The 22,335-nt window shown below is 36.1% G+C and overlaps 1 protein-coding gene across 9 annotated transcripts in view; it reads left to right on the forward strand.

Moving 5' to 3' along the window:
- The window catches only part of LOC106876310 (uncharacterized), a 345,615-nt gene that overhangs the window by 205,061 nt on the left and 118,219 nt on the right, over window positions 1-22,335 (forward strand). For 2 of the 9 annotated variants that reach the window (XM_089350469.1, XM_089350461.1), the window contains one exon: window positions 4,719-5,344. The exons of the other annotated variants lie outside the window; for them this stretch is intronic. The gene's annotated coding sequence lies outside the window, so the exon portion shown is untranslated. Of the gene's footprint in view, window positions 1-4,718; window positions 5,345-22,335 lie in introns of those variants that run through there. 9 annotated transcript variants of the gene reach the window in all.

Below are 22,335 nucleotides of genomic sequence, written 5' to 3' on the forward strand. Positions count from 1 at the left end.
ACGTTTTCGATAAAGAGAATTGATCGAAGTTTTTAATGTTGACCCTAAATGAAACAGTATGGTTGACGAGAGACTGTATCTGTACGAAAGTAGTGTGTAACTAGTTACTTAAGAGCAGTAGTAGCGATCATTTTGGAAGAGTGAAGATGCAGTCTGTTGGGGATGTGAGTGGCACATGATCTTTTTTAGATGGGGGTCAGTTTGTGCGTGTATATAGAGCAGCATCACTGTTCCAGATGTCTGACGGGTATACCATTGTTGGTCTTGCTTGAGCCTGGCAGAAAGTTAGAAGCTATTCTTACTGAAATATTTTCTGAGACTGATGATAAAAAAATACTGTTTTGGATGCAGGTTTTCATATATCATATATATTTAAAGCATGAGTTATTAAAAATATAATAAAATATAATTAATCATTGGCTATTTTGTTGTTGAGGTTGTTGTTGCTGTTCAGTTGTCTCTCACCGCAGAATTATTTGTAGTTAGCATTTAAAATTCTCCATGCATTAAATACCTTGACACTAACATACTTTTACCTTTGTCGATAATCAAAATAGGCTTAAATATTTCTGCGACTGACCATATATCGTTGTCTGCTTGCCAGAAGTTCTTTATTTATGCTATGAACTATAAAGCAACGAGATCACCTAATATCAAATGTTTACCTCCGCCGCTTCATTCCTTTCAATCGAGACACAGAAACACACGCAAAAAACTTCAGCAAAAAATAAAGAAGGCTTGGAGGCGATTCGTTATTCCACACACGCACACACACACACACAAGTACATAGACACACAGACACAGACAGACAGACACATATGCGCGCGCGCACACAAACACACACAAACACACACAAACACACACACACACACACACACGCACACACACACACACAGCTCATATCAAATAAAAGAAAAGAAAAACAAAAGCAGAAAATATGCTGAACAACGAAATCGATAAAGACAGACTTAAGCAAAACGACAATACGAACGTTAAAAATAAAAAAAAAACAAATAAATAAACAAATAAATAAATAAATAAATAAATAAATAAATAAATAAATAAATACGTAAGGCACCACATATTCTATACAGTATTTCTGTCAAGGTTTGCTACTGCACACATTAGCAATGCAAGGCGTGGGCGTTACTAGCTGTACGTTATACATCACATTACAACAGTGAGTGCTGTGTAATTGATGAACTGGAAATATTTTCAGCAACAGCTGTGCAGGTTTCACGTGTGGTAGTGTGTGTGTCTGTGTGTGTGTGTGTGTGTGTGTGTGTGTGTGCTTGCATGCATATGTCTGTGTGCATGAGTGCGTGTGCGTGTGTGCGCGAGTGTCTGTATGCCTATGTCCGTGTGTGTGCGTGTGCGTGTGCGTGTACGTATATACGCGTTAGTGTATTCTGCCCTGAAATGCTGGAGTTACGTATATATATACTGAGTATGTATATATTCATGCGTGATTGTGTACTAATATATACGCACTTACATATATACGCAAACTTATTTATACATACATAATACATACATACATACATACACACATACATACATACATACATACATACATATATATATATATATATATATATATATATATATACATACTTACATACATGCATACATACATACATACATATATATATATATATATATATATATATATATATATATATAGAGAGAGAGAGAGAGAGAGAGAGAGATGCATGTATGTATATGATGTATAAGTACATATTCTCAAAAATATACAATTTTATTCTACCCTTGAACAAATTTTTTTAAATGATTACATCGCAGTTTTTGTCATAGTGAACAGAAAAAGAGGGGTAAAAACGAGGCGGTCTGACTAGTTTCTAGACTTCTTAGCTCTTCAACAGTGAAAGCAATACATTCAATCAGAAAATGATATGTTTTCTTTATATATATATATATATATATATATATATATATATATGCACACACGCATATACATATACATAGACATACATTCATACATATATGTGTGTGTGTGTGTATGGATCAAAACAGTTTGATTTAAACTCCTTGGTACTCTGAGTTTCAAGCGTGTCGTTAGTCTTTGGCCGAAGACTAGCGACGCGCTTGAAACTCAGAGTACCAAGGAGTTTGAATCAAATGGTTTTGATGTATACATGTAACTCGCAATAAATGTGATGAGTACCCTTCTTTTGTTTGTCTAGTCACTTGTACATATATTTATATATATAATTAACCCCTCCCCAAGAAGCAAAAAACAACACCGCGAGGACGTGGTACTTGCAAAATATTACCAGACGCTCAAGGAAAGAAAGAAAGGTAGTTTTACGTTTCGAGCAAAGCTGTTCTTCAGAAACAGGAGACAGACGAAAGTCCAAGAGAAAAGGATGACGGAAGAAAAAATCGCCAATGATCCACATGTAGCTACATTTTGAATATATATATATATATATATATATATATATATATATATATACACATACATATATACAGATGTGGGTATCTATCTATCTATCTATCTATCTATCTATCTATCTATCTATCTATTTACCTGTCTGTCTGTCTGTCTGTCTGTCATAAACAGATTAATGCATACATAATACACGCATATGAAATGATATATTTATACACATTCATATTTACATTGATATATATTGAAATATGTTCTTAATATACGTAAAGAGCGAATTTAGTGAAAGGAAACATATAGAGAAAGTGGTTAAATATTTGAATACATACATGTATATGCAACAACATACAAACAGACAAACATAAATATAGCAAATGAAAAGCCCTCAACCAGTGAGCAGAAGTCCATGTACTGCTATGTTGCCAGAAATCTTGAAAGTGACAATATAGATAGTCTTGAACCAATCACATTTAAATGAGCTCTCCTTTTGAAGGAGACTACGAATAACGAGAGAAAATAACTGATGTACAAAAAGAATAGGGAAGCATGCGATAACTGATTCTGGTTCTATAGAGCTAAAACCGAAGAAGTCGCCTATATCATAAGTAACTGTCTGAAAACGTCATCATGATACTAACTACTTCGGAGGCTTGATGCCGTTTTCAAACTAATATATAAGATAATCCGTAGATATGATTATCCTGAAGATAAAAATATAAGAATTACATAAATGAAGAGAGTATACTCATAATATGAACAAATACTTATTTAATGCTTTTTTTCAAAATCTCTTTAAAATAGAAGCCTAACAGACCAGACATAATGATTTGGGATATAAAAATGAAAGTGTGCACAACTGTAGAAATTGGTTGTCAAAAAAAAAAAAAAAAAAGGTGGCACAAAGTTTAAAAATAAGTATAAAAAAGAAAACGTAGGATTAATGAAAAATTTTCAGATACTTCATCCGGACTGTAACTTTAGATTTATACTTCTAATTATTGGAGCACCTAGTTATGTAAGTAACTGCTTCAAATTTGTCTACATACATATTGACATGATGATGGTGGGGAAGGGATGACGACGCCACCACCGACGACAATGATGAGGATCGTGGAGACTGTGATGATCTTTCGTAGTCCGAGAAAGACGGTTCTGTAATTTTTTTGCCGAACAGCCTGCAGAAATTATTTGTTTATAGTAATCAAATGTTTGTACTCAGCATTAGCTCAGCCCCTGCATCAAATCAACGTTGCCTGAACAAGTGCACGGTGTATTACACGTCAGGTGTTGAAGTGATCACAGAGCAACGTGAGATGAATTGTTTTGCTGAAGAACACAACGCACCACCCAGTTCAGGAATTAAAACCCCGTTCTTGCGATCGTGGATGCAACAACCTAATCACTAGGACATGCGCCTTTATTACATATTGACATATACCACGTATGTATATGTATACATATAAATCAAAGTATACTGATTCATATGTACAATGCAAGCATACATACGCACACATACATACATACATACGTATATCATGGAACCATAAAATATAGATTATGTCGCATATACATATACACATATATTAAAACACACACACACACACATATTTTTGTATATATATATATGTATATGGGGGTTTAGTTCACAGGTGATCTAAACGATTAGGTACGCTAAACAAGATAAGGACAAATATCCATCAACTGTAAATAATGTAAATAATGTAAATAAGTTAGTAGGTAAACTCTCCCTCGCATTCATACATATTCTTTCATTTACCCATATACAAAGTAGTAAATTTGGTCTTATATACATATACGCACATGTATCTAGATATGCACACATACACACTTACGTTCTTACTATTTTTACTATTTACATTATTAATATACGCAGATTTCAAAGTCTAACCTACATGCAAAGTTGAGTATATAATTATCTTTATACACACACGTATCTATTTATGTATACAAACATATATACTTCTTACACGCATTCTCACTATTAAAAAAAGAACTACCGAAACAATTACCATATAATAAAATAAAATAAATAAGCAGATTCCATCGATAAAGTTCTAGATATTAGTTGTTTTTATCAAACTGAAAAAATGAGCATTTTAACCTGTGGTTGCATCTAGTAACTATTTCAGGGTACCTATTTTTAAGTTTATCTGTACACATTAAAATACATAGTGCCTCCCCAGTACAGAGATTAAATGATTTTGAAAAGATATTGCACGGTATACATTTTTTTTTATCACCGTCCATGTTATACTATATTGTACTTTTCCTTCCTTTTAATTCCAGATCAGGTCAGCGAGTGACGTGCAGTATCTCTTGTTAATGCTTTTAAACGTCACAAGATTACAATATCGATCATTGAAGTAACACGCGGTTGCACCAACATATACAAATGCATCTGCTGTACATTTGTATATCACGTTTTTATGAAGGCATATATTTCCCGGAGGATAGGCGTCCCTGTTTTTAGAATTACATTTCTTTATCACATTATTTTCTAGTCCATAACTACTAGTTTTCTCTTACAGTTCTATATTTAAGAGATGAGGGATTATTTACATTATTTACATTATTTACATTTGACGGATATTTGTCCTCATCTTGTTTGTTGTTAACACAACGTTTCGGCTGATATACCCTCCACGGGCATATGGCGTAGAAACCAGCTCCTTCTTTCACGAAGATTTCAAATAATTAAAAATAGAGAACATGTATATGCGCGCGCGCACGCGTGTGTATATATAGTTGAAATTTATAGAAAAACAAAAGACGAAGACAAGCATATGAACAACAAACAAGTGTATTGGTTTGACGCTCGGGAAATATGAAAACGTCTTTTTACATTTCGAGTCTACGCTCTTCAACAGAAAAGAATAAGTGGAAATAAAAAGAGAGAGAATGAAAAAAAAAAACGTGTAGAGTTCAGCGGTCCAGCATGGCGAATGTACATACATATATATACATACATACATACATACATACATAAAAAATTAACAGAATGAGATGAAAATCCAAGGCTGTGAAAGATTTCAGAACATTGATAAATAGAAGGCCTTACAGCTGTTTCAGGGATATTTTATATATCCCTTCATCGGAGACGGTGTGAGAAAATGGTTAAGCAATAGTTATTCTAGATAAGATATGAAATAGAGAGTGAAGTGGAGGAATGAAAATAGACGTGATATATGCAGGGATATTGTATCTGCAGGTCCATTATTTAGGCAGAATGATATATATATATATTCCTATGGTATATATAGTCAGCATTACCTGACACCTTTGGGTCTTATTGAAACATTTCCTCTCATAACCTATATATATATAAGATTCCTGAACCTTGTGAGTAAGTTCCAATAGTATTTAAAATTGGTCATTCCAAGCATAGAGTTTGTAAACGGTGTTATTGAATCGAGGGTTTGTTTTGAAGTGACTTAAAAGTTGGGAATGTGTTTGTAAGGTCAAATCAAAAACAGGAAGAGAGGAAAAAAGAAAAGAAAAAAAAAATGAAAAGCGGGGAGAGAGATAATAAAGAAATGAAGAGAGGGAAAGTGTACTGGTTAGTGTTCTGAAATTTTTCACAGTCTTGGATTTTTATCTCATTCTGTAAATTTTTTTAATATATATACGCATGCTGATATATGACTTACGTTGGACTCCTCATTCGCATAATCACCGAACCTGGAGCTTAACTATAGTCTGTCCATAGCACTTACTCAGCATTACTTGACATCTTTGGGTCTTCTTGACACCATTTCCTCTCATAACCTATATATATGAACATATATATATATATATATATATATATATATATATATATATATATATATATATATATATATATATATATATATATATATATATATATATGTACATATATATATATGTATATATATGTGTGTGTGCATATACACACACGCACACACATTCATGAATCAAGGCATATTGGTTCATATTATACAAACCATGCACATAAATATATGTTTACATGTACATATGTGATCAGCAGCATTCCTAAATTATTCACTTATTACTTCTCATTGTAGCATGTTCAAGCTAAAGCAATATACGATGCTATCCACAAGATAACTATAAGACTGTTTTTGCCAAGTGTAAACACAAAAAGCATGATCCGCTAAAGGAACTGTATTCGCTCGATTAGCTAGAAATAAAATCTGTCCCTCTTTGAAATTTAGGAAACGAAATGACACTTTGAATAATGTTGACTTACGTATCCCTTAAAGGATAGGATGGCCATCTTGATTTGGTTGCTTTTAATCATAGATACCGTAAACCCTAAATCAGGTTTGAATTGAGACCAAAGCACAACAACAATAAAAACAAGAACAACAGCAGTCAGACTAGGAGCGCCCAAATGATTCAAGGTTAGATTCCGATGTCTTTACAACGGACCAATTCTGCAGCCAGCCTAGTAGCGCCCAAATGATTTAAACTTAGATTCCGATGCCTTTACATGGGACCAATTCTGCAGCCAGCCTAGTAGCGCCCAAATGATTCAAACTTAGATTCCGATGCCTTTACATGGGACCAATTCTGCAGTCAGACTAGGAGCGCCCAAATGATTCAAGGTTAGATTCCGATGTCTTTACATGAGACCAATTCTGCAGCCAGCCTAGTAGCGCCCAAATGATTCAAACTTAGATTCCGATGCCTTTACAGGGACCAATTCTGCGGGGTAAAGAGTGGCTATAAGGGGAATCTAGATGAGAGGATATGAAAGCAATTATGCGGATGAACAAATTAAATACATCTTGTTTTGATATACAATATCTATTTGTATGTATGTATGTATGTATGTATACACGCAAATAGAAAGAAAGCAAAGACTGAAGACTTTCATACGATGAATATTCAAGTATAAATATATAGATATTGATAGATCAAACTTACGCAGAGTACAAATGACAGATAAAATTAAAGGGTTAAAAAAATAAGCTGTTTCTGGAGGATCGGAAATCCCTCATAATGCTGGTAGATGAAGTTAACCAGAATATGTAGGGCGCAATGGAAGCAAACAGACATTGGATAAGCCGAGCCTCCGTCATCAAGTTAGAAAAAAATCTTACACTTCAGATCATGATGCAGAGAAATTTAAAAGTGGAATGTTTAAATCCAAACATTCCACCTTTAAATTTCTCTGCATCATGATCTGAAGTGTAAGATAACGCAACGTTTCTGTAACACTGGGGATACCCGCATGCATGCATGCATACATACATATTTACATATATACATACAAATGTGTGTGTGCGCGTGTGTGTATGCGCGCGTGTGTGTGCGCGCGTGTGTGTGCGCGCGTGTGTGTGTGTGTGTGCGCGCATTCATATGTGTGTGTATGTGTATATGATCATATATGTGTGTGTAAATATTTCCATATACAACTGTCTATCTATCTATCTATCTATCTATCTATCGATCGATCGATCGATCTACGTATCTACCTGTCTTTCTGTCGGTGCTCCTCTCTCTCTCTCTCTCTCTCTCTACACACACACACATATACATATTCATACATTTGCATATATATGCGTATATATGTATATGTATATACATACATACATACACATACATATATATATATATGTATATACACACACACACATATATGTATATATATATATATATATATATATATCAATAGAGAGAGAGAGGGGGAGAAAGAAATAATAGATAGATAAAAGTACATATGTATATGTGTATGTGTATATCCATAAACATATATACCTACACACACACTCATATACATACATACATACATACATACATACATACATACAGATATATATATAAATACATATGAATACATGTATTTAAATCTGTGTGTGTGTGCGTGTATTAGCATATGTATATAATTGTATGTGCATGTATATGTATAAACACACATATACATTCAATTTCCTTGACACCGATTCCTTTCATCACGATTTTCCATTCAACACGTTGCTATATCGTGATCCAGGCATCATTAGTTTGTATGGAAAATGGCGACCTAGCAGATGGAGTTGTAAATGTAATATTTGAAGATATATTTCTTTTGATTAGAAATAAATCCTTTTGTCGCAGACAACACTTATGAATTACAATAAACCACATTATATTACTAGTACCTTTCTAGACAATGAAGGAGTGTTTACCTAGACGCGTTGCTAGCTAAAAGTAGCAGTAAAATCTCCCTCAAGTGATTCTGTGAAGTCTTAAATATAGAATACGTTAGATTATGTACTCATTGATATCATTAAATTTCCGAAATACTCTCTGTTTGAAAGGTCTGACATATATGTCTGGTTAATCAGAATAGACTAGGGCTTAACAACAACTGGGATATACTTAATAAATTTCCCTTATCATAAGCTGCGAAATAAGCATCGTTTAGAGGAGAATATTCTTACTCAGGCACAATAAAACAGAATGCATTTATGTATTTATTCTATTTGAGGTAATTTGCATAAATGAAACGAAATTGAAGGAAGAGCTATAACTCGGGGTACCCATTGGTATCTATTTGAGCAATCGAAACGAATAAGGTTATATTAACATACAAGATAAATTCTTGATTTATTGAAATTTTATCAACTTCTATAAAAGGTAGAATAATCGCTTGGTGGCAAAATTGGGACCGTCTTTAAATGAGATGGAGAGCTAGACTCAAGAATCAAGAATGTTCCAAAACTGAGTGTACCATTAACGAAAAAATTGTCTGGTAGCAAGAGGGCAGCTGTGAACAGGTGCTTCCGCCTCAATAGACATCATCAGCATATTAGTTGTCCTATCTTATCACCATTTTGACTACGATAATAAAGGTATATAATCTTGGTACAAAATCACCAATTTGTATTTGATATGTGCATAATCGATTAAATCAAAACCTGCATGTTATTGGTATTCCGTACATTCCGTGTGAAATAAATATTAACTCAGTTAAGATTTGAAAATAGAACATAAAATGGATGGATCATATTTATTTCGCGTCAGTTCGTTTTGAATAAAAATCCCACCATGGTCTACATGAATGATAGACATAATCTGTGTTCCAGCCCAGTGTCTTCGATGCCGTTAGCAGAGTCCCATTTGCTGTAGTATTCAAGCCTGGTCTCTGGTTTGGGGGCACCTTACTCTCTTCCTCTCGTTCTGTTGGAACAAGAGAGGGCAACTGGTGTGCTGATGGCACTGATTGAGACAGGAACGCTTGTTAATAGTTCTCGTCTCTAGGCAATCAGACTGTTCGTTTAATGACTCACAATTTTGGAGAGTTCTTGGTTCTTGAGATCCCCCACTTTGCCATTTGAGGATTGTCCCAATTATTCCACCAAGCAATTATTATACCTGCTCTGGAAGCAGACAAATACCTTAATAATTCAAGAATTGATCTTGTATAATATTTAATATACCCTTGTTCGTGTTTGTTGTTCAAATATATATCACTGACCACTCTGAGTGATTTCCTTCTGCTGGAGAGAAGATTGGGAAATCGTTGTTTCTAAGCAGAAACACATTTACATAGATCTGCTTTTCCAAAGATAATCATTCTGTCTTTTATTTTAATGGTGTGTAGTTTTAAAGAATTATTAGCTTTCGAAATTATATCTTCTTAGCTCTCGAGATTATCTCTTGACTCTCGAGATTATCTCTTGACTCTCGAGATTATCTCTTCGTCTCATCTGGAGAAGGAGAGAGCATCTCAATAGTCACCAACCGATTATTCTACTGCCAATAGGAGCAAGCACAATTTCAATAAATCAAGAATTTATCTTCTATATTAACATACACTTTTTTCATCTTGGCTCTTCAAATACATAATACTGGTCACTCTAGGTTATATGTCCTAGATACTATTAATAAATTCCGCGCGCCGCGCGCGCGCACACACACACACACACACACACACACACACACACGCGCGCACATTAAACTTATTGTACAGGAGCTCAGACTGCAACAAATACAAAGAACTCTGGGAGTAATTTCAAAATGTATTAAAGCTGAAAAGTTTCAGCATTACAAAGGTTATATATATCTCGAATTTTCAGATTTTAAAGATAGACTTAAATTTGTAAAATATTACTTGTGTAAAGTTAATTAAGCGGCGAGGAAATAAGGGTATGTAAGAGTATATAAGGAGAAAGGAAGAGTATAAAGGAGAAGAAAGTGGAAAAGGAAACGGAGTGATTTATGAAGGATGAATTGGATGGGTCGACAGATGATGTGTTCACGGATTGAGAAAATAGTTGTGTTCTAGGAAACACGCCAGGGCGTAGTTTTTCCTGTAATAAAAATTAGTTTAGAAAGCTTACTCTTTTACTTGTTTCAGTCATTTGACTGCGGCCATGCTGGAGCACCGCCTTTTAGTCGAGCAAATCGACCCCAGGACTTATTCTTTGGAAGCCTAGTACTTATTCTATCGATCTCTTTTGCCGAACCGCTAAACACACCAGCATCGGTTGTCAAGCGATGTTGGGGGGACAAACACAGACACAAACATACACACGCACACACACACACACACACACACACACACACACACATACACACACACACACACACACACACACACACACACACACATATATATACAGATATACGACGGGCTTCTTTCAGTTTCCGTCTACCAAATCCACTCACAAGGCTTTGGTCGGCCCGTGCAACCTGGCTGCTACTTCGAGCTGCATTAACTACCACATAAAAACTCCATCATTGGCATGCAATTGATCCACTAATTATTATTTTTGCTTAGCATTTGATTAAGTTAACCCATAATGGAAGGTACTCAAGCCATGACCTTCCTGTGTTTCTGTCTATCCGGGACCACATTTTCCTGAGACTCTTATCATTTATCAAAAACTATTGTCTGTTATTAGACGGATATTTCACTTCTCTTTCTTGCAAAGCAAGCGACCACACAGAGGTTCCCTAATTGGCACGTAATTGATCCTGTTTATCACTGTTGTGTGTAGGAGTTAATAAATATCTAATTAATTTTGCCTTGTACCATTTCTATTTTCTTCTTTTTTCCGATCTCGTATATAAAGCATTACATACTGGATCTGTATATATACATACATACATACACACACACACACACACACACACACACACACACACACACACACACACACACACACACACACACACACACACACACACACACACACATATATATATATATATATATACATGTATATATGTATGTATATGTATATGTATATATAAATGTATGTATGTATGTTCGTATGTATATATATGTATGTACAAATGTATGTATATATATATATATATATATATATATATATATATATATATATATATATATATATATATGCGAGGACTTCCCATTTCTACATAATTCAAATAGGACACTGGTTGACTGGTGAGGCTTTTTTCCTTTCTTTCAAAGAACGAGATAAAATTAACATTTGCTAATTAAGAATTAATCATTAACGCCAGTAATTATAGCCGAGAGAACGGAAATGGTTGCTAAAAACTATATGAACACGCACACATTCACATATACTTTGGTGCATAAAAACATATTGACACATACAAATTTACACACATAATTTCTCTCTCTCTCTCGCACACACACACACACACACACACACACACACACACACACACACACACACACACACACACACACACACACACACACACACACACACAAACCACACAAACACACACACACACACACGCAAACACACACATACTCATACAGATGTATATAGACATTCTTTCATATAACCTACATATATAAATATTTCACACTTACAAATCCATATTTTGTGCTTATGTGTGTGTGTGTGTGTGTGTGTGTGTGTGTGTGTGTGTGTGTGTGTGTGTGTGTGAGAGAGAGAGAGAGAGAGAGAGAGCGTATGTGTGAGTGTATGTATGTATGTATAATACGTTCACACACACACTGTAATTGTGGGTATTAATATATAAAAATATGTTTAACACAAACGATCGAAAATTCAAATACCGTCGCTAATTCTAATCATATTGGCTCTAATCCTGCTGAAGATAAGATCATAAAAGTTTACGAATGTTGGTGATAGACTTGGGGACCTTACTATATCAAACAGCATGGGACTCGAACGAAAAAAAGAGGAAAGCTTGATAAATATAAAACTAGAGCATAATCGCATTTGCAAAATGCGTCTGTCTGACTATATGTTTGCCTGTCTTTCTTTTAATGATTCAGCCTATATTCTTACATATGTGCATGTGTCTGTGAGTGAGTATGTATGTTTTTGTGAGTGTGTATATGTGTGTGTGTATATATATATATATATATATATATATATATATATATATATATATATATATATATATATATATATATATGCTCTTTTATCTTTTTAGTTGTTTCAGTCATTTGACTGCGGTCATGCTGGAGCATCACCTTCAAGGGTTTTAGTCGAACAAATCGACCCCGGGACTTATTTCATAAGCCTAGTACTTATTCTTTCGGACTTTTGAAGAACCACTAAGTTAAGGAGACGTGAACACACTAACACCGGTTGTCAAGCGGTGATGGGGGGCACAAATACAGACACCAAGACGCGGACACATTGATACACACGCACACATACGACAGGCTTCTTTCAGTTTCCGTCTACCATATCCACTCACAAGGCTTTTGTCGGCCCGAGGCTGTAGAAGACAGTTACCTAAGGTGTCATGCAGTGGGACTGAACCTAGATCCACACAGCCACGTCTGTGCCATATATGTATATATATGCTTATACATATACTACATATATATATATATAAGATAACTCATATTTAGTACAACGAACATTAAAAACAATGGCTAATCGTAAATAATTATATGTCAAGGAAAGATAAAACAAACTCAATGACTAATAATATTTTAATGATTTTGGTTAGTACGGAAGACAACTCCAAAATATTTCGGTCGTATTGCGTCGCCTCAGTAACTCATAGATTTCGCCGTACTTGCAGAAGTGGTGATAAGAGAAACATTAAGCATATGTTTAACATTACACCCTAAAATGCATGAACAATGAGCATATTCTCAGAAACAGTCAGACATATTTACACTTATCAAATGTAGACGTGCTAGGGCGGCCATTTAGAGCGAAAAGTTTTCAATTCATCGTCTACAGATGCAAGTAAATAGTAAATTGACCAGGACAGGATTAGATCTGTTCAAGAATTTTTTAAGTCTATTGGTCAGGATATACTAAAAGTAACGGTAGTTTGGCAACATTCCACAATACTTCGGCGTTTGCAAGAAACCAAATACAATATTGTAACTAATGCACACGTGTATTTGTAACAGATCTGTCTGTCTCTGTCTCTCTCTTTCTCTCTCTCTTCCTCTCTCTCTTCCTCTCTCTCTTTCTATCTCACTTTCTCTCTCTCTCCTTTTCTGCATACGTCTGTGTGATTCTCTCCCTCCATCTCTTTCCTCGGCGACAATGAAGTGCTACTGTTAAACATGTTAGCTATAAATTAAATTAAAAAGAGAATTGATTGTTTTTATCAATTAAAATATCATATGCACTCTTTTGTAAATACGTATGTATGTTTGCACGTAAATATCTGGTTGTTGCTATGTACTAATGTTTATCATTCCCCATCTCTTTATGTGCCCATGTGTGAATATTTATGCGTTCTAAAAATACATCATACATTTACAAGCGTATATTACACACACACACACATTTCCGCACAGAGGCACATATACAAACTTTATATATATATATATATATATATATATATATATATATATATATATATGCATTGCATGCATGTATGCATAAATACATACGTACATATATATCCATGCATATATATATATATCTATCTATATATATATATATATATATATATATATATATATACACATACATGCATACATACATGCATTTCTATAGAGACCCGTTGTATATATGTGTGTGTGTGTGTGTGTGTGTTTATTTGTGCCTGTGTTTGCCCTCTGCCTGTTTGAAACCGGTGTTTGTGTGTTTCTGTCCCCGTAACCTAGCGGTTCGGCCAAAGATATCTACAGAATCAGTACCAGGCTTTTAAAAAAAGTACTGGGGTCGATTCATTCGACTAAAATTCTTTAATGCGGTGTCCCAGCATTGTCGCAGTTTAATGATTGAAACAGGTAAAAGATACACTGGTTCAATAAAGAATAGTGATGTGTTAGTCAAAGATAGTGAAGAATCCTATCTCAAACAAACGTTGCTTGAGATTGAAGATGAACTCAGACACTCCCATGAAAAGAAGAGGACAGAAAAAGAAGACTGTAAGGATAGAAAAAGAAGGCTATAAGAAATGTAAAGACAAACCCTAAAGCCTTCTATAGATTTGCAAAAGTGTCTGCTTCTGTACGGTACAAGATAGGGCCAATATTCGAAGAAAATAGCTCACTGATTGCAAACCCCAGTGGACAAGTGAAATATTGAATGTTCAATACAAAAATGTTTCCACACCTCTGTTGTGACACTTGCAAATAATTATGACTGATGAGTTCTTTAGCATCACAGCTTTACACTAGAAGACATAGCGATTATCCATTACATAGAAATAGAAGAAACTGAGGAAATGAGCTTAAACTCAGTCACAGGCTCTGATGGAGTCTCAACAATCCTCCCAAAGAAATGCAAAGGAGCTCTAGCAAGACCACTACAGATCCACTTCCAAAACTTCTTTCAAAATGGGAAGCTTCCCAGAAAGTCAAAGGAAGGCATAACATGTAGGAGGTAGCAGAGCGGATGTTAAAAATGGTAGGCTTGTTTCACTAACCTCACATGCCTGCTAAATCATGGAACTCAAACTCAGGAGGAAGTTGATCACATTCCTAGAAGATAATGACTTGTTCCCTTGCAAATGCCTTTGATAACGTTGATCACAGGATATGTCACAAGCTACAGAGACTTTGCGTTATATTCGTGCTCAGTTCTTCCTAGTTGTTAAATTACAGGGACGTATGTTCATGGCTTCGACTATATGTTGAATGGTTTACAACTAGAAAATCTTTTTATGGAACTTAAAGGCAATTAAAGCCAATTTTCACTTGATGTAGAAGTAACTTTTAGAAGTTATTTTCTTCATATCTAGTAATTTTTGGATATGTAGAATATACTACCTTATTAATCATGATTGTGTTTCTGTATTCATCATATTTCCGGGGGATAAAATGATAACTTGAGTCTGACTAATCGTACTAGAACAACTAAGTTGAGGAAGTTAAAAATTTCTTCCTGTCCACCGTAAAAAAAACAAAAAAAAACATAATAAAATGCAGTTCTGGTGCTTGTGTTAATGTTTGGTGCAAATGGAAACATATATGCTGAAATAACTTGAATCTAGTCTGAAAGCGGACAACAACATGAATAGGAATTCGTCCTTCATTAGAAATCGATAGAAAGAAAGACTACAATTCTTCTCCGAGATCAACACCTTTGGTCAGTCCATCTCCACGTGCTGTGTGTATTGCTGATTCCATCAATTAGAATTCAAAAGTCGAAATGCTAGATACGGTCTGCTCATCTCAATCATCATTCTTCGCCAATGTCTGGAATTCCTATATAAATATCTATCTTAGATATCAGAAGATTGGTGCAAAATTATTTTTTTCTTACAAAAGCCGATTCACCGTCATCGCATCAAAGGCAAAACTTATGCCCGAAACTGAATGCAAGATGGATTCAACTAAAAGGTGTTCCTTGCCCCAAATTATGAGATATATCAGAAGTTCAGTGATGTTTGGGGGCGAGTTCTCGGCCATAAATACTGGTTCTCTTGTTCCAGTTGAAAGTAGAATGAACGAGTATAATTATGTCGAGATCTTGGAAAATGTGTTGATGAAAATGTCATTAAATTGACAACTTGTTCATGATAGCGTTTAATACTGTTCTGCAATGTCGGTCAAAGATTGGATGAGTGCAAAAATCTCTTTTAAAAAAAAAAGGACTAAATAATGGAATGCAGTCAGTTGGTCAGTTCATTAAACTGGATTTAAATTGCATATAAAAGTTATAGCGTTTAATTAAGCGTGATGTTCGATATCAAAATCACCAAAATATGCAACATTTGATTGCAATCACCAATTTGTCTTGGAAGACATTTTAATTGGAAGAATGTATTAAATTAGAAAGGAATATACCTTAAAATAAAGAATTATGCTACAAAATATTGACTTTTACAATTAATGTATATCATAATAATATACAATAAAATAAAAATGCACTTCTATGTCTGGCAAAATGGGCCGTAATTGTGTTTAAGAGTCGTAAAAACTGAATTATTTGGATAATTGGTTTGATAGTAGAGATAACAGTGAAGAAATGATTTCCATTTCATTTGCTATAATACAAAATAGCAAACAAAGAGCTCCGTGCAAAATAATCAGAGTGGTCCATCATGTACTTGTTTGCATTGAGTACGTTTATGTGTTCTTTCTACATTCATATATATATATATATATATAAATTAATATAAACAGCCAAGGGCAATGTGATACCATAACGGAAAAATTCAATCGTCACTAAGTGTGACTAAGAATACTCTTAATGATGTAGGAGGAGCGCAGAGTACATACACACATACTGTAGGTATCGCAAGTGACGACTGCTCGAACGGCGCATGATCGTCTAATTTCCTATGCCAGCATATATATATATATATATATATATATATATATATATATATATATGTATATATATATATATATATATATATATATATATATATGCGAGAGGGTACCCAAAAGGAACCGGAATTTTGCAATATTATTTTTTCACTTAGTTTTACATATTTACATTTTTTATCGCCTTGAAAGTATTCTCCATTTGAAGCAATGCATCGGTCCACGCATGTTTCCCACTATTCTTGCGATATGATGCCTTTTAACCTCTCCGTCGTTTTTTTCTTCACCTCTTCCACATCTGCAAATTCCGTAGCACCATCTTTCGTCACCAGTGATGACCTTCGAAAAAGAGGTCTGGATCAACTTCCAACTGTTCTTTCAGTTCACGAGACGCATTCAGTTGTGACTGCTTTTGATCTTCCGTGAGCAAGCGAGATACCAATTTAGCAGCAACTCTTCTCATTTGCAATTCCTCGCTCAAAATTCGTTGGCAGAAGCTCCAAGACACACCAATCATATCACAAGTCCATTAACTGTTCGGTGACGGTCCTCTAAGATCGGTTCATGAATTTTCATGATGTTTTCATTCGTTCGGGAGATCGACGGACGTCCTGAACGAGGTTGGTCTTCAATCGACAAGTGACCATTCCTAAAGCGTGGAAACCACTCGTAAACTTGTGTTTTGCTCATGACAGCATCCTTGTAAGCTGTTTGAAGCATGACAACTATTTCGGCCGCCGTTTTGCCTGGCAGAAAATAGAATTTTACAGAAGCATGCTATTCCTTCGTTTCAGTCATCGCAAAAATCGACGCACAGAGTAGAAGCACTGCAAATCAAAGACGCACTACGTGGCAGTACGATTTTACCGAACGACCCCGGTCGGCAGACTGATGCCTAAAGGTCACATGAAGTGGCTTCTTGTGGTGGAAGGCAGAAGCCTGAACTACAAGGGCTTGTCTCACAGAGAACGTTTCCGGTTACTTTTGGATACCCCATATATATATATATATATATATATATTTATATATATATATATATATATATATATATATATATATATATATATATATATATATATATATATATATATATATATATATAATAAAGTAAAGTTGTGGAATACCGTACGAGTGGAAATATATATGAAAGAAAGTTTGAAAATGCACTTATTTTTAAAAAATATTTATTTACTTAACCAGTTTCACTTTTTTAGAAAAAGATTATCAAAAGTCTTTGAGAATAATAAAAAATGTTAAAAAACAGTCTGAGTATTAAAATGCATATATACATTCTTTGATGATAAAATATATTTAAAGTATAAAGCTTTGTATGAACTTTGTAGTGTTACATACTGATTGTCATATTAAGGTGAAATTGTTAAAAACAGTGTTAAAAACAGTGTATGAAAATACACATATGGAAAAATACATATACATATACATATTCTCATACATATTCTTTGACAATCGAATAAAATTGAGAAGGAACTGACCTGGCCTTTCTCTCTCTCTCTCTCTCTCTCTCTCTCTCTCTCTCTCTATATATATATATATATATATATATATATATATATATATATATATATATCTTTAGTGAGAATTTACAGAAAAACAAAAGACGAAGACGGGTGGGTAAACAACAAACATGTATTAGTTTAACGCTCGGGAAGTGAGAAAGTCTTTTACGTTTCGAGCCTACGCTCTTCAACAGAGAGGAACACAGAAATAAACAGGGAGAGAAAATAAAAAAGGTTTATTGGCTAGCAATCTATCATGGCGAATGCCTGACAGAGGGGTCACACAGGAGAGCTAGGAAGAAGGAGAGATAATAAGGTCGTGATGATCCCAAAACGAAGGTGCGCGTGCGTGTGTATGTGAGACCGTGTATGTGCGTGTGGAAGGGGGCTGGTGACAATGACATGTGCATGTATGCATGTGTAGGTGTGTGGATGATGGTGTAGGTGCTGGGAAGTGGTTAGTGCTAGTGTGTGCAGGGTGGTGTGATGTTGTTTGGTATGGTGGTGTGTGGTGTGGTGGTGTGTGGTGTGGTGGTGTGTGGTGTGGTGGTGTGGTGGTGTGGTGGTGTGTGGTGTGTGGTGTGGTGGTGTGTGGTTTGGTTGTGTGGTGTGGTGGTGTGCGCTGTGGTGGGGGGTGTAGTGGCGTGTGGTGTGGTGGTGTTGGGGTGTGGGGAGGTGAGAGTGGGGGAAGCAAGAGTGGGGTCTAAGGATGGAGTGGAATGGGATGTAGAGGGATGATGGGGTTGGAATGAGTAGGAGTGGGGTAACGAGGGAGGGGTGACGATGGAGGGAGAGGGTAGAAAGGAGAAGGTAGGTAGGAGTGAAGAGAGGAAGTAGGTGTGAGAGGAAGAGAAGAGAGAGGAGGAGGGTTAGATGAAGAGGGGAGGAGTGTTGATCCCATGTGGGGCAAAGGAGCGAAGAGAGAAAATTAATCCCTGCTCATGGCGAAGACGGGAGTCCGGATGGCCCCTGTGCAAGGACAATCCGAACACAGACAAGTGTTGTAAAGAGTGACCGGTAGAACAGAAATGGCGCGAGACCGATGTGTCGTTGCCGAGTCGGATGTTTCGGAGGTGTTCCACGAACCGATCAGCCAAGCGGCGTCCCGTTTGACCGATGTATAGAGAAGGACAGAGAGAGAGAGCAGGAAATGCAGTAGATGACGTTGCTAGAAGTGCAGGTGAACGAGTCAGTAATATGATAGGGTCGATGATGGGTGCCTGTAAGAAAGGTGGTGTTGGAGAGGTAAGGGCAAGTGCGGCATCGTGGGTGGGATCAGGGGAACGAGCCGGGCTGGAGGTTGGGTTAGGGAAGAAGCTGAGGTCTCGTAGGTTTTGGGTTCGTTTAAAGGAGTGGGATCTTGGTTTCAAGGGGATTCCAGCTGTTGAAGTTAGTTGTGGCTGTTTTGATTCATACTTTATCTGAAATTCATTCATGTAAGTGATAATGGCACGATGTTATTTGTGATGACGATGGTGATGATGATGATGGCGGTGGTGGTGATAGTAGCGGTGATAACGGTGATTTTGGTTTTGATGGTCGTGTTGTTGGTAGTGATGGCATTAAATATGTTGATATGTTGATGGGTGGAGAGGAGGACTTTGAATAGACGGAGATGATGACGACGACGACGACAGTGACGTTGGCTAAATTTGTTTGTTTGTTTGAATTTATTACATTAAAATAATTAACAGATTGAGTCGTGCAGTTTAATTTTAGAATATCAAGTCTATACATGATTTGGATTATATAGTTAATTATTTAATTATTTAAAGTGTGTGTATGTGGTTGTATCTATCTATCTATCTATCTATCTATCTATCTATCTATCTATCTATCTATGTGTGTGTATATGTGTGTATATGTGTGTATATGTGTGTGTATGTGTGTGTGTGTACGTTTATATATGCATATTGATTGATAAACTGATTGATTGGTTGACTAAATAGAATATACGACATTGATTACCATACGTACATTTATTAATATTTAAATGATGAGACCACAAATATATGTTTGGAATAAATTTTACCTAAGTCTTCACATTTTAAGTCGTGTTTACAAAGAGATGGAGATATAGAGGATGGGTTAGAGTTTGAATTGTGAGAAACGAAGAAAAGGAAGAGCAGACCAAAAGCAGAGTACTAGCGAGTTTTGTATCAAAGATTTGTTAAGGACAGTAATAGAGATGATGGTACACGATAATTGTATTCAAGTCACAAAAGTTAAACAAATACATGTGACAAATATTACATATGTGAATAAGTACATTATAATTTCGGATGAACATGAAAAACTGAATGGACGCGGAATGGGTTTGACCTCACCAACCACATTCCTGCGTTGGACCGTCTACTTCGTCCTTTTTTTTACTCCGTTTAATTAGGCGCTTACACACCCAACATCCGGGTTACTTTCTTCCATCTTCTTTCGTACTTTTTTGACGTCAGGCATTTCTTCTACAGACACGTTTTCCCTCTTAGGTGATTTAAAAAGAGGTTCACTAAAGCATGCCCGGAGACGTAGGTGCCTGATGCGATACATCTTCCACGCGTCTTCCATATCACCTCTTTCGCTATAGAAACCAGAAGTTCTTTTCTCCTTTTAGCGGAGACAGCGGAACGATCTTGATAATCGATTCGGCTGGCAGCTGTACTCTCCCCAGCTGTGACAGTATCCTTTTGGTAGAAACCCACAGGTCCAAGAGACTTAGACACTGTAAGATTGCATGCAGAGCAGTTTCGTTGCTCTGCCCGCAAAGTGGACACCTAGGCGAAACCGTGACACCGTGCCTCGCGTGTTTATCCCGAACTGGCAAGGCACTTCAGAAGCACAGCCAAGCCAGGGACCTCTGGACGTTGTCCATAGGTACCGGGCTGAAAGTCCTTCGATGCAGGTTGGCAAGCTGACTTTCATCGAAACCCAGAGTCTCCCCCAGGCCGTCATCATACTTGCCCTCTACCAGCCTCTATAGTACGCCGAGGTGGTACCCCCTCCGCCGGCATTGCCCGTTCAGGAGAAGAGTACGAGCGCCTGTCGACACTCTGCTTGCCAAGCTCCCAGCCTTTTATGTCCGAATATGATAATATTTAACGTGTTAATTTTTTTTCTAAAGCAGTAGGGTGTGATTTGAAGGAAATGTTACTACTGTTTTGGGCAGGTCAGGCGACTACGAAGAAGTTCCCCACCACACCACCGATTTCTTTTTGATGGGCAGAGTTTATCGACTAATGACTTTGTCGTCATTAGCAACCAATTCATTATTTTAAGACTATCCCACCCTTTGGGAAGTTCTTTTTTCCATACTAGCTTCTAAATGCTGAAAAACGTTAATCGCTGTTAATGACGTCTGGAGAGAGAGTGAACGGAGAGGGCGCACTGTCCCAGGTATGAGCATAGTTCTCTCACACTTATGGGTACTTGGTCCTTCTTGACAGGGCAGTGTTAGCGGTATTAGATTTCCTCCGGCAAATCAATTAACGTCCTGGTGCTTATAGTATTCATTTCTTAACAGCAAGTCAAGTTGACATAGTTTGTTATTGGGCCCCTAGACCCAACTGGGCAACTGCGCCGTATACTCATGCCTTAAGGCAGCTCTGACAGTAGAGAGTCAAAGTCTTTTTGGAGAATTTTAGTGCTATGTGCTATGAGGAATATTGGACTTTCATGAAATGGTGGACTTTAATATTTTTACTGATCTAAAAATTTGAAGTGGTCGGTGGGGACTATTTCTATTAGGCCACTCTCT

The sequence above is a fragment of the Octopus bimaculoides genome, chromosome 4 (assembly GCF_046866305.1).
Source record: "Octopus bimaculoides isolate indiv1 chromosome 4, ASM4686630v1, whole genome shotgun sequence".
NCBI lineage: Eukaryota > Metazoa > Mollusca > Cephalopoda > Octopoda > Octopodidae > Octopus > Octopus bimaculoides.